Raw genomic sequence first — 13994 nt, 5'->3', positions numbered from 1 at the left:
TGGAGGTTCCTGCACTTGGCATGAGCTGTGTTAGGGGATTCTCAAAGGAACTGTATTAAACAATACTTTTACACTTGCTTTAGGATCTTCTTTCATTCAGGAACAGTGTAGATGAGAGTCAAGCCAAATATATTCTCTATCGCATGGCTGATCTCTTCTGTGGTTTACCTCCTTTTTTTCTCCCTTTTCAGTAAAAATAGAAAACAAATACTCTACTTGATTTCCACTTCTTAAGTTGCTGCTGTTATTTTTCTTTCTTTTTCTTTCTAATTCAGGCACTAACAATAGCCACCTTTCACCCCCTATTATCTTGTGTTTACGTTAGAGAGAAAATTCATAGTTAGATGCTGTATGGCCATTCAGATGTCTCTATAATTTTGCTACCTTGAAGCTATATCCCATTAATTTAAAACAAAAAGCAGAAACAAAACCATTAGCCTGAAAGGCTACAAAGATACATTTATCTTGCTTGTTATTTACAATTTTTCTCAAAAATTACAAATATTCAGGTATGAATACTTGAGTTTAGTTGCACATTAATCTCAGTATGAATAAATCTTCCCATTTGACAGACCAGGAGAAAAAAAAATGTGAAAGTACTGAAGCTCTAAAATTCAGGGTTTATTTTAGCTGGAGTAAGTACACCATGATTCATTTGTCTTGACAAGGTACTGGGAAAGAGGAAGAAGCAACTCAGAGCAGGAAGGTTTAAAAGTTTTATAGCAGGGTAACATCATTCTGATTTTGAAGCTTTTCTGCCTTACACAAATTTGTATTACAGATAATCTTGCCTCTTTTCCACAAGACCACTCTTATCTCTCTCTGTCTCATTTTTTATCCACAGAATTGTTAAGTATCCCTGCTTATGTTTTCTTGGCTGCTCTGTGTTTTTTCACTGACAGCTTTCTTCTAACATACTTTCATTTTAATCCATTCCTAGATGCATGTTTTTAATTGGAATTCTGGCTTCCCTAGTCTTTAGCCAACCTCCATAAAATTAGCAAAGGTCTGAGGCTCTGAAGATGGCAAAAAATGCTGTGTGTGCTTTGGTTCATTATGGCTTTCCACCCTTTAATAACAGGCAAGGAAAATGCCAGAGCTAATTTTCATTGCACAGGCCTGACATACTTAAACAGAACGACAGGAAAGATGCAAAGACTGTCCATTTCTGAGCTATGGATGTGCTTTACTGCTTAAAACTTTGGAAATGGTTTGCTTAATTTCAGTTAATATAATACTTAAGCCTCAGCATAGCCAAGTGCTCAGGAAAACTCAAAGGTGAGGGAGAGGAGAGGAGAGGAGAGGAGAGGAGAGGAGAGGAGAGGAGAGGAGAGGAGAGGAGAGGAGAGGAGAGGAGAGGAGAGGAGAGGAGAGGAGAGGAGAGGAGAGGAGAGGAGAGGAGAGGAGAGGAGAGGAGAGGAGAGGAGAGGAGAGGAGAGGAGAGGAGAGGAGAGGAGAGGAGAGGAGAGATTGCATTACCAGAGGGTGACAATCCTAGCAGGAACAATTATACTGCTCTTGGGAGCGTAGAGGGCTCAGGAGAACATCTGAAATGCTTGTACAACAACACATGCAATATGAGAAACAAATAGGATGAACTGGAAGCATTGGTGAGCTCCAAGACCTTTGATATCATTGGTTATTAGTCAGACTTGGCAGAATGAGTCCCATGACTGGAGTGCTGGGATGAAGGGCTACAGGCTTTTCAGGAGGGATTGGCAGGCAGGCAAGGTTGTGGTGTCTCGTTATACAGAAAGGAGAGATTTGATTATACAGCCCTTACAGTTAGCTATGATGTGGTTGAAAGCCTCTGAAAAAGGATTAGGGGGATGGAAGCAAGCTAAGAGGGCAAACTGCACTCTGACATGCATCAAACACAGCATAGCCAGCTGGTCAAATAGTTGATTATCTGTCTGTATCCAGATTTGGTGTGGTCTCACCTTGAGCACTGTGTGCAGTTCTGATCCCCAGAAATGAATAAGGATGTGAATGTTCTCGAATGTGTCCAGAGAAGGGCAAAAAAGTGGTGGCAGGGGTGGAAGGCGTCTCCTGAGAGGAGCAGCTAAGGAATCTGGGCATGTCTAATGTGGAGAAAAGTAGGCTGAGGGGCAACCTCATAGCTGTCTACAGCTTTCTGAAAAGGAGAAGCGCAGAGGGAGGTGCTGAGCTCTGCTCCCTGGGATACAGTGACAGGACATATGGGAATGGTTCAAAGCTGCATCAAGGAAGGTTCAGACTTGACATTAGGAAGCATTTATTTAGTGGAAGGGTGGTCAGACACTGCAATAAGCTTTCTAGAGAGGCAGTCGATGCCCTAAACCTGACAGTTTTTAAGAAGCATTTGGACAATGCCCTTAATAATAGGCTTTAGCTTGGTCCGGCAATTGGATTAGATTATCATCATAGGTCCTTTCCTACTGAAATAACCTATTCTACTCTATTCCATGCATAGATAGAAAAAAAAATATAGTATTCAACAGATGGGTATTTTACATTTTTGTTACTTTCTGCATTGCATATTTAGCTTCTATGTGCTATATGTTGTCACTGGAGGTTGCAATTGCCTATAAGACTGATGGTATACTGTTCTACCTAATGAAATGTAAAATTGACTTTTGAAATAAACAAAAGAAAAACGTTAAATCATAAAAAAGAAAGATGTGTACTGTAGGCCTGTGTGTTTCAGGCTATGAAAAAAGTGTACTCTTCATGATGACTTCTTTCATTACAAGAATGTTGCCTGGTGGTGAAAATACCCAGGGACTTTTGAGCCACAAACAGAAATGAGGGAAAAACAAATTCCCCAAACTGAAACTTTCTCAAACTAATATCTTTTACTGATGTCTTTATTTGAGAGTGTGGATAATCGTTTCTGTCATGTAAGTTTCAAGACTTTTTCACTTAACAACTTTAGCTGAACAACTTCCCAAATTCAGCATATATCGCCAAGAGTAAAATCACCAAAATCCCATAAACAAATATATTTGAGAGCAAGATACTCATCTAGTTTAAATCAGTTGGTACTAACGACAAGTTTTCATTAACTAAAGATCAGGCTGCACACACAGATGTTATACACTAGTGGTTTTTCTACCTTTAGTTGCCACTTTTGAGGCAGGTTGAGACCTCAATACAGAGGTTAAGCCTGAAGTATTATATATCCTACTTTATAAAGGGGTACTTGACAAAGCAGTAGAAATACTTTACCAATGAGTTTCTGAAGACATAAATCTAACTTCTGAATAAATACCAGTTAAATTCAAAGAACGCTACCTGCTTTTTTCTCTGACATCTCTTACTGAAGCTGTTTTTCTGCCTTCCTATGAAGCAAAGTAGCTTTCTAAATATTTTCAAAACTAAAAACATTTGCTCTTAAACGTGCATGTAAGAACAGATGAGGACTGCAGAATATGCAGCAGTGTTCAGACACCTAAATCTTTTTATTTTGATGCCTCAAAGCCAAAGAAAATCCCAACGAATGACTGTCTGTATCATTAAGTATGTAAATAATATTGTTTATATTATGTAAACATAGTATTACATATTATGTGCCTGAAAAGCAGACATCTAGAGACCAACTAGGCATTTTTTCAGAACTCCTTTATGCACAGAAATATCACGAGATTAATCCATAAATTTCAATTATGGGCAGCTTAAATGAACACGTTTTGTCATGCAATGAGTTGCTGCATTTCACCAAGCAGAAAATAACAGCATCGGAAGTCATGTTCCAGCTCTGGCTTGCAACCATGTGAACATATCCAGACAAGGTAGATAATAAGCATGAGTAAGAAAGCAGTTAAAACTGCATAATAAGTTAATAAACTGCTCATCCTGCAATTTGGAAGTTTATCACCCAACTACTATCTGTACTTGTACACCTTCATAAATACACTCGTCTCTTCCATGCCTCTCTGTATTGACTTTGTGTCAACCAATGTTTGTCATCATAGATTTCAGCGAAGTGATGAAGCTGGTGTTAATCAGAACTGTATACTTATATATTTCTCAGCATTTTCACCTATGACAATTTCTTTTCCATCTATGTTTTAACTGACAATATGCTTTCCATGAAGGGGTTTTTCATGAAATTCAGTAACTTACGACTTGCCTTTGAGCAGCATAATCTTATCTGTAAAAGCTCAGTTATTTAGAAGGGCTCTCTTGAATTAAATTTCTTCACCTTTGTATAAATAAAACTCCACTATTCTAGTACTCATGAAGAACGGCTTCCCAAAAAAAAAAAAAAAAAATTCTCATTCCTTAAGCCTAAATTTAATTTTTCTTTTTATCACATAAAAAGGATAGAATTTTCCTAGAAATTAACTGCAGGAAGATAGAAGTTCCTCACTTGTTTTAGCCAGTCTCAACTTGGCCTATGGTATTTGAGGGAAGAGTTTGTGGGATGACTGGAAAATACATTTTTATGACCAGATATAAAACACTACTGAAGTGTTAATTTCACTCAATATATGTACTCAAAGTCATATATTAAATGTTCAGATAATTCCTCCAGATAGCAACATTGCAGGAGAGGGAGCAGAAAAATGTGAGGACAGTGTATGTCTCATCTGACTGAGAAGATCTGTATGATGCTCAAAGATATCCAACACTTCTTACACAGTATTATGCTGCAGCTTCAGTCTTCGAAGCAGTTTTTGAAATGAGATGATTAACATATAATTTTCATTCACATATTTGCCATGTAAAATCCTCTGACAGATATTTTTCTCATGGTAGACCATTGCTTTCTCCACTCTTGGAATCTAACTGAAAAAACCCCCACTTTGGTGGAACATTTGGTGAATGAGTGATTATTTATAATGTTTCCAATAAAAGTCTTCAACCAAAAGTTTCTACTTACCCTGTGATCCATTTCAGGCATCAACTGAAATTAAAATCAAACAGCTGTTTTGCTGTGCTTCCAACTATAAGGCTTTTTCTGAGAGAAGAAACAATCAGCAATATCCTTAATGAATTTTATTTTCATTTATACTTAATGAATTATACATTGGATGCATTATTTAACATTAAATGGTAAGATGTGATGAACAATGTGTGGCTAGGAAGAATGAAGCCTGGCCTGCGGCATTGTCTAGTCTCTGAAGTATTGTGGGTACCTAGATTATTTTTTTTAAGTGCTCAAAATAATTTCATATGGCAAGCCAAAGAGCATTTCAGGGTATGTTACAGCCTCGCATTGCTTCCACTGATAGTGATCTACAGAGGTTTAACTAGTCTCTCCTAATTCTATATTATGGCGGAGTTGTGGGGTTGGTCTCCATACCAAAGGGATACTTTTCATTTTAGAATAAAGATCCTAATGCCAGTGTTGTTCTTAATGAGCCACTGCACATCAGTTTCTTTTCCAGCAATAGAATCAAAAATTCCTTTCTGACCATCTGCAATGTAAATGGACCAGAGCCCTGAGAATGATAATGTAAAATAAAGCTATGAGAGATTCCACACATAAGTCACAGAAGATCAAGCACTTTTTCATTTTGTCTCCTTTCCTTTCCTTTCCTTTCCTTTCCTTTCCTTTCCTTTCCTTTCCTTTCCTTTCCTTTCCTTTCCTTTCCTTTCCTTTCCTTTCCTTTCCTTTCCTTTCCTTTCCTTTCCTTTCTTCCATCTCTTCTCCTCTCCTCTCCTCTCCTCTCCTCTCCTCTCCTCTCCTCTCCTCTCCTCTCCTCTCCTCTCCTCTCCTCTCCTCTCTTCTCCCCTTTTCCTTTCCTTTCCTTTCCTTTCCTTTCCTTTCCTTTCCTTTCCTTTCCTTTCCTTTCCTTTCCTTTCCTTTCCTTTCCTTTCCTTTCCTTTCCTTTCCTTTCCTTTCTTTCTTCCCTTCCCTTTCCTCTCCTCTCCTCTCCTCTCCTCTCCTCTCCTCTCCTCTCCTCTCCTCTCCTCTCCTCTTTTCCTTTCCTTTCCTTTCCTTTCCTTTCCTTTCCTTTCCTTTCCTTTCCTTTCCTTTCCTTTCCTTTCCTTTCCTTTCCTTTCCTTTCCTTTCCTTTCCTTTCCTTTCCTCTCCCTTCCTCTCCTTTCCTTTCCTTTTCCTCCTGTACTTCAACATTTCCCCAAGGCCATACAGGCTATTAAGAAAGACTAGCTGTTAGTATAGGTCAACCTAGTAAAATCTACTCTTTAACAACCTTGTAGCTGTTTCTTCAGTGCATAACTGTGAATGCTAATGGTTTATTAACATGTTCCAACTCTGCCAAATGAAAAATGGAAGTAGTAGGGGGAGGGAATGAAGAACACAAGAAAAGCTTAGATAAATGGTATCAGTGTGGATACTACTGTCATTTGGTTCTGATGGACATGATAAAGGCAGGTAGATCTGAACTCTTTTAAACCATGTAAATACCCTCCTTTTTAAAGATTTGTAAGTTCAAGACATTTTTTTATCTGCCTTCAGAATGTAATTCTTGAAACAAAAATCCCTTTAAAGATCTCAATAATATGCCTTTAAGGGACATACAGTACAGCTGCCTTCAAGACTGTTGATGAAATATGTTACTATTCAAATTCATTTGTAAGTATACAAAAGAATTATAAACTATACCAAATCAAGCACAAATAAAAGCCTAACCATGTCTGTATGTAATTACAAAGAGACTTTATTCCAGAATTTAGGTCTGAACTTATTTGGAACATAAAGGATCTGAAACATACATCAAAACATGGATCATGATCTAGCACAACTCAAAGATTCAAAGTTACATAAGACAAATAGAGTTTTGAATTTAATTCTGATTGAAAGAGTCCTGAATGTCTGCATATTGTTTTCCACTAAATAGAGTAGCACATTTTTCAGAGTAATCAAATTGTGTATTTCTTCCAGTAAATTGTTAACTACCATATGTGTACACACACACTCATAAGCAAACTGTTCAACATATGGGCACTCAGACACCCACACTTACCAATTTGTAGACAGTCCTTCACACATGGTTAACTCACCATCTCACTTTAGCCAGGGGCTTACACAGGTCTTGTAAACAGTCCCTTCTTCAGCAAAGACACTCCATCATTTTTATGGGGATACTACTTTCACACATACATCTTAACCAAAACTTACAGCAATCTAACCACATTTTCTATACCTTGACTGGCACAAATGTGTTATACACATTAAAAACATATAATCAACCATTCTGAAAAGAAAAACTCATTGATAATCCACAATGCAGACTCATCAATTAATCCTGTGAATCAATTCACAGTCTCAGCAGCACCTCCCTGTCCAATTTTTGTATCAACAATTAAACATGTATGAAGTATTAATTTTATTAGAACTGGGTGATGAAATAGGTCATATTTGTTGTTAAAATTATCATTATTTTGGGGGTCTGGAAAAAATGTTCTGTGTTTGAAAATTTAGTGATACACCGGATTGACACTCTTCTCCATTTTTCCCAGAAAACTAATACCAAGAGTGACCTTTCGTTGTGGAAAACTTTAAAACAGCAGAATTATTTTAAGGTAAGAATAGAAATAAACACTAGGTTACAGTGGATGGTCTGTTATACTGAATTTCAAGCTGAAATAAATCAGGTTTAAAAGCTCTTTTCATTGAAGCAATGGATGAAGAATGCTATCCTGCACCCAGATCTTCCTGAACACTTGAAGGAAATCAAATAGAAGGGCAAGCTTCTTATTTACCATCTTTCCTGAATTCCCAGCACACACACACAATGTAACCCTTGATGAACCTTTTCTTGTTAATAAAATGGTGAAACACACTGGTGTTACCAAAAATGTATGCCTCTATAAACGTTTATATCTCAGCAGTTATTAACATCTACAATATGCTCTACAAAACTGGAAAAAAAAATCATAATTAACAAATTATATAGTTTCAAATGAAGCAACAATACTATACATAACTGGAAAGGAGAACACCAAGGTCACAATGCTGATATGAATGGTTATATACCATTATTATGTAGGCCTCAGGTGCAACATCTCTTCTAATGCAGTCTGGAAGTTTCTCAATCTTCCTTACCTCCTCTGTACATGTAATCAGAAGTGTCTTGATAATACTAGTTGGCCTACTACCCAGGGCTGTCTGAGAATACTCAGAAGCAATGCTCATTGCAATTTCCATTCAACAAGGAACAAAAGATTAAGAAATATTGTAAAATCCAGCCTACAATAGCTTTTTTCAAGGGTGTAAGGCAATTAATTAATAGAACAGCTAAATTTTGAGTCTTTCTGCACTAAACCATCAGTTACAGTGAATTTAGAATTCACAGCTTCCCTTGGTAAAGAAACTCACACGAAACAGCAGAGGATTCCATTCAGTGCAGACGTCACAGAAAAAGAACTGAATTGCTCAATGAGTTATTGAGAGAAAGAATAAGTTTGAACTGGTTATCTTTTTGTGCCCTTTTCCCTCTTTTGTGTTTCTATTTTGGTTTTGGTGGTTTTTAAACAAGAACTGAGGCTTAGCCATGGGTCACCGCGGATGGCTACCAAGAAGAAATATCTCATCTCTGTAATCCACATAATTCTCTAACCAGTCAGTGACAAAGCAATTGAAAGCGCTGTTTCATCTGTTAAACAATAGGAGTTCCTATAAAAAAAAAAACCAAAAAACAAAACAGATAACAAATCAGTGTTTGATTCCTGAAATACCAATAAGATCTAGAGAGGCAACAGAGATAAAAAGTTTTATAATTTTTTCAACAACTGCAATATCATTTCCATTATTTCTCCAGGCTCCCATCCTGAATTCAAAGTAATTTATCTGAAGTTCAGACACTGTCAGCATGATTTAGCTTCAGTTTTATGGCAACTGTAGGTCTCTAATAAGTATGCTCCTTTCATTGATTTTGTTCCCCTTCAGCTGCTGCTCTAAATGTAATTGAAATTTTTGGTTTTTTCCCCTGACCTAACTTTTTTTTAGTGATGGAAGAGCAATCAAAGCAAAGTCCTACAAATTTTATATACCCTATTAATAAGAAATACAGTTTCTCCTAGAAACGGACTTCCATAATAACCATTATGACATTCATATTAAAAGATCACCTAATTTTGCATATACAATTTTACTTATTTTCAGTCTCTCATGGGTAAGTAGCCCAATGAATCAGAATATTGCATGTTTGATTTATGCACACATAATTGGGTGTTATCATCTACTTGTATAACGTCAGTATTACTTTAATAATTTCACAGGTATCTCAAACCAGCATTTTAGCGGTATAACACAGTTTTCTGCCATGTTGGTATATAGGTTGTTTGATAAACTGTGTCTATGCTTTGACTATCAGTGTACAAGACTGTATATGGAATAAGACTCATATCCAGCTTCCTGCCTATAGGCGGTAAGGGAATGAAAAGTCTTGCCTAAGGAGAGCTTAAATGTAAGAAATTAATTATGTATTTAGTTCTGAAAATGGTCAGGTCACTCTTATTTCCAGAGAAGCTGATCTGTAGGCCAGCTCCTAGGAAACATTTTGTCTTCGACTCTAGAGAGCCTCACAAGGTGTTCAGTGGCACAAGTGATCTCATTGGGACATCACTGTGATGGCAGGGGGCTGTTGGAGATGGAAAGGTGACCTTGCATTGAGTTATAACTGTTCCTATGAACATCTTTAAGTACTACATTCAAATATATCTCAAATGTAAATTAAATAAAAATCCAGTGCACAGAGCAGAGTCACTGGTTTAAATGTTCTTAGTGGCAATCTATGTGGCTAGATAGACCACCAGATTCAGGACACAGCTACAGATTTTGTGTGTGTTGATGATCTAATACAAAACATGTAATGCAAAAAGAAATAGAAGTTTCAAATGATAAAGGTATCTTGCAGTCATATGCAGGCAATCTTCAGTTATGTAGTAATCATAACAGTGATGAATTCAAACACAAAGGCTGCAGAATGAACTAGAAACCTCTAATCAGAATAATAAAACAGTAAAGAAATTCAAAGTATTTCTTTGCCTGATGCACCTCTGTACAGCTGCTATCCTCTTCATCTAGAGCTGAATGTAGCTGAGCTAGCAAAAAACGTAATTAAGGCTCCACATCACGTTGCGGACTGCAACCTGCCCTCAGGTTCATTAGAAGTGTCCAAACACACTCTCAAAGAATCAATTAAAAAAAAATAAACAGCAAAAATGAGTGAACCTACTTTCTACAATCATTGTGAATATCCATGCACCAAACATTTTCATTACTTTTGCAGGAAGAAACCATATTCTTTACAGTTAATTGCTCCTGAGAGGCTCAAAATATGGAAAATGTTATGTGGGTCCTATTGTCTAGTATATGCAGAAGGACAGGTGCTGTCTTCTCAGACACAAATTGAGGTTTCACAGTAAATGATCCAGAACACAAACAGCTCCGGCATTGGTGACATTTTTTTAGTCCATCTTAACATTTGGGTAGGTATCCATGCTCCTTTAAACAAAAGGTCCATCTTGCAGAGGATTTTTGTCAAGTCCCTTGCATTATCACATCCACAAGTACATATCCTGATGACAGACATGAACCTGGGACAGACAGAGGCACTGAGAAGCATGCGTTGGCTCCTCAGTGGTGTGAGAGGGTTTGAGAGGGGACCAAAGGAAGCACTCCTGGTCATGAGCATGGGGCAGCAAGGGGAATGCACTCCCTGCAGCACAGGGGAGCACTGAGCTCTGGTGCAAGGTTTTGGATTGCCCATTCAACACTACACAAAAAAATGACTAAAACCTAGTATTGTGCTGTAACATTGTATTGTATTCTCTACACTGCTATCTGTGATGCATATCGGGCTCTGCTATTACATAGTACAATTACTTAAGCAAACAAAAAAATTACTTACGCAAACAAAACCAACTCCTACCAAAATTTTAGAAAAACACTGAACAGCCTCTGCAAAATGATAAAATATAGTATTCTAATACTCACACATAGCTCCTGTTTCTGAATTAATAGTGGGTTTGAGGATTTTCTTTCCATCAATAGGGGCTTAATATATTGACTTCAGTCTGGCCCGCTCTTGGTGCTGTTGTTAATTAGAGACCTCACAGTGTGAGGACATAACTCTGGTGCTTCAGTCTCTGTTTCCCAGGGAGAGGCAGTTATCCTTGACACAGGGCAACCGACAATCCTGTCTGTTATTAGCCAAGCCCTAGACATCTGTGGTTTCAAAATCATAATCCTTGGATGCATGTAATCAAAGCTATAGCACACGGAGTTGCAGTGCCAGCTACATTTCATTTCCACAATAGCTGTCAAGGCCCCTGCAAAAATGATAGTATTACGAATGAGTAAATAATCACCTCAAAATGTGTCTGGGAAACAAAATTTATTCAGCTAATATTTTAACATAGATTAGCTAATAGTCATTTTGGTCTGAATCTTTGCTATAACGGATATTAATTCTTTTTGATGTCTCTTTTGCAACCCTGATGAGAAAAAAACGGTGAATTAGAGGATTAGACTCTGAGTGAACCAGTGACTGGAGATAATCACTTTCAGAGCACACATAATAGGGGCTGTGGTTTCCTCCAGCAGTGGAAAGCTAGTGTGATCCTCTTCCTCTTCAGTCTGCCTTTTGTTCACATCCCTCTTTCTCATTTTACTTCTCTAATCTCAGAATAATATCCTGTCTTGTCTGCTGCCCTGAAGGTTTGCTTAATATAGTCATAAGAAGCTGTCAATGTATTTTAAAAGAGTCAGAATAATAAATGTTTAAAGCCATGCTGGGGAGAAAGCTGTAAACAATCAGCACTAGTATTTATTTAAACCTTTGTATTTAGTTTAAAGGTGAAATGAAACAAGATTTAAGTAATATCTTCTAAGCAAGTACACATATTTAGGTCCTGATCCTGCATGGTGACAAGTGTTGTCTGATAGCAGCCCTGTTTCCTAGGCATTGAAATACAACTTATTTAACATTTTGTAAGACTGGGCTCTTTGATACCAACCCACCAAGGGGTAAATCTGTATAAGGGGTAAATCTGTATACAGGGTAAATCTGCATAAAGGGTAAATCTGCACAAGCGGTGAATCTGCACAAGGGGTAAATCTGGTGCGGACGGTTCACTGCAGTGACAAGTAACAGGAATTCAGCCTTCCGGACTGCAGGGAGGATGCGTGGAAAGCACAGAGTATCATCCACAGAGCTCACATCTCCAGTGCAGGGGGACAAAAGACTGCATACAAAGCTAGATAATTTGAATCTGCTGGTCCTCAGCAAATGACAGAGTCTTCCTTCTGTTGCAAAAAAACATCTGCAGAGAAAAAGAATATCAACATTTACACTGAATTTTTACCTCATGAGAACTCGCTGCCCTGACATCTTTTTTCTCAAAGTAGGAAACCCTGCAAATCTCCAAACGTCTGGTTTACGTACATCACTAGCACAGTACTAGAGTCCAGGACAGGAAGCAAGGCAAAGAGACAGGTAAACTCAGACTTCTGTGAAAACAGAAGTGGAGGACATGTTTCACATGCTTTGGGGTTTGTCCCCTTGTTTTTTTTGATTTCGTTAGCTGTCCTGCTCAGCGGACATACAAGCTACACGTTCCAAATAAAAAATGATGTAAAATATAGAAATAAAGGAGTACCTCCTTCCTGAGGTGCTCTGAAAATGATCCGAACCTTAAAGACAAAGGAGGTGAGGGCTTTAAAACCTAGCACTGTCTATGCCTGCCAAAAAATTGTCCAGAGCACTCAGATCAATAGAACCTCAAGCAGACATATTGCCTGACAGATCCTTCAGTAGTGCTCTATGTAATGAAATTATATCTTTCAATATTTCTTAGAAGTTTAGAGGACACCAGAAGCAAAAGTTTCTTTATCGAAATAAAAATAAGGTGTGAAATATATTTTGCCTCACAGTTCAATACGAAAACCATGAACAAATTTTACTGCCTTTATTTTAGGTTTCATTCCATTAAGTTTGTACTGCATCGATATATCTTTATAATCTTCGTGTAGTGCTAGCTGTTATGATATGTGTAATACTAATTAAATGCCATGGGCTGTACTGGGTTCGGTATATCACAAAGTGCTTCATTTTCATATCAAATTAGTGTCTTAATATCTGATTTCCACAGCAGTTAATGTATATGCTTAGCAATTCCTTGCTGGAAACAAGGTGTAACTAGTGGTAAGTTTATGGACATGAATAAAAGAGCAACAGAAGTGTAAAATTCATCAAAATCACACCTGTGGTAACTGCTTCTAGTTCTCCTAGCTAGATATCAGACATTTATTGCATGATTAAAAGGATGACATATACTGATTTACTGAATACAACTTCCCTTGCTTATATACCTTATCTTACTTGTTCCCTCCTTCCTTCACTAGTTTCCTTAATTTATATATTTAGGTCTTCTATATATATGTTCTTTATTTAGTAAAACAAAACAGAATATCTATGTACAAATCCTTTAGAACATGTGGTTCATGTTAAAGTCAATGTGAGGGGAGATCTGGTTGCAGACTAGAAAGAGCAAAAATATGTCTGAAGAAAGACAGAGACACAACACAAAGTTGTCAAAATGAGTTAGACCATTTGTTCGTCTTGACCTATACCACACCTTTGACTATGATCATTACCCTCTTTTTAAAAGGGAGGTTTAGAAAATCCACTGGGGATAATCAGTGAGAGAATTTCTTCTTGATCTCTTAAATGTACTCAGAAAGACATGTCAGGTGCAGGAAGTTCCTGAGCGACTAATCTCTGGAGGCTGACCGATTTGGTATTACTAGACATTTGCTTTCCTGTTGTATTTTTTCAGAGGTACCCCCTGAGACCCCCTTTTTGGGTTGTGATGCCAGGCTAGGCAGATGAGGATTTGAGGCAGACCAGGGACCATGAGGCTCCTGGGTAACATTGGGCTCTGGCCAGCACACAGCAGGTTTCTCAACCTTGTCAAAAGATAGCAGGGCCAATAAGAAAAGCAATATTCACACAAACCCTGAAACATAAGAAAAATATGTCATCTATAAAGTATGGTAATTGACTTCATTTCTTACTACGAGTCACAGTTTTGCC

This window comes from Strigops habroptila, chromosome Z (assembly GCF_004027225.2).
Source record: "Strigops habroptila isolate Jane chromosome Z, bStrHab1.2.pri, whole genome shotgun sequence".
Lineage (NCBI taxonomy): Eukaryota > Metazoa > Chordata > Aves > Psittaciformes > Psittacidae > Strigops > Strigops habroptila.
The sequence above is the reverse complement of the archived record's forward strand: the minus strand, read 5'-3'. Positions refer to the sequence as shown.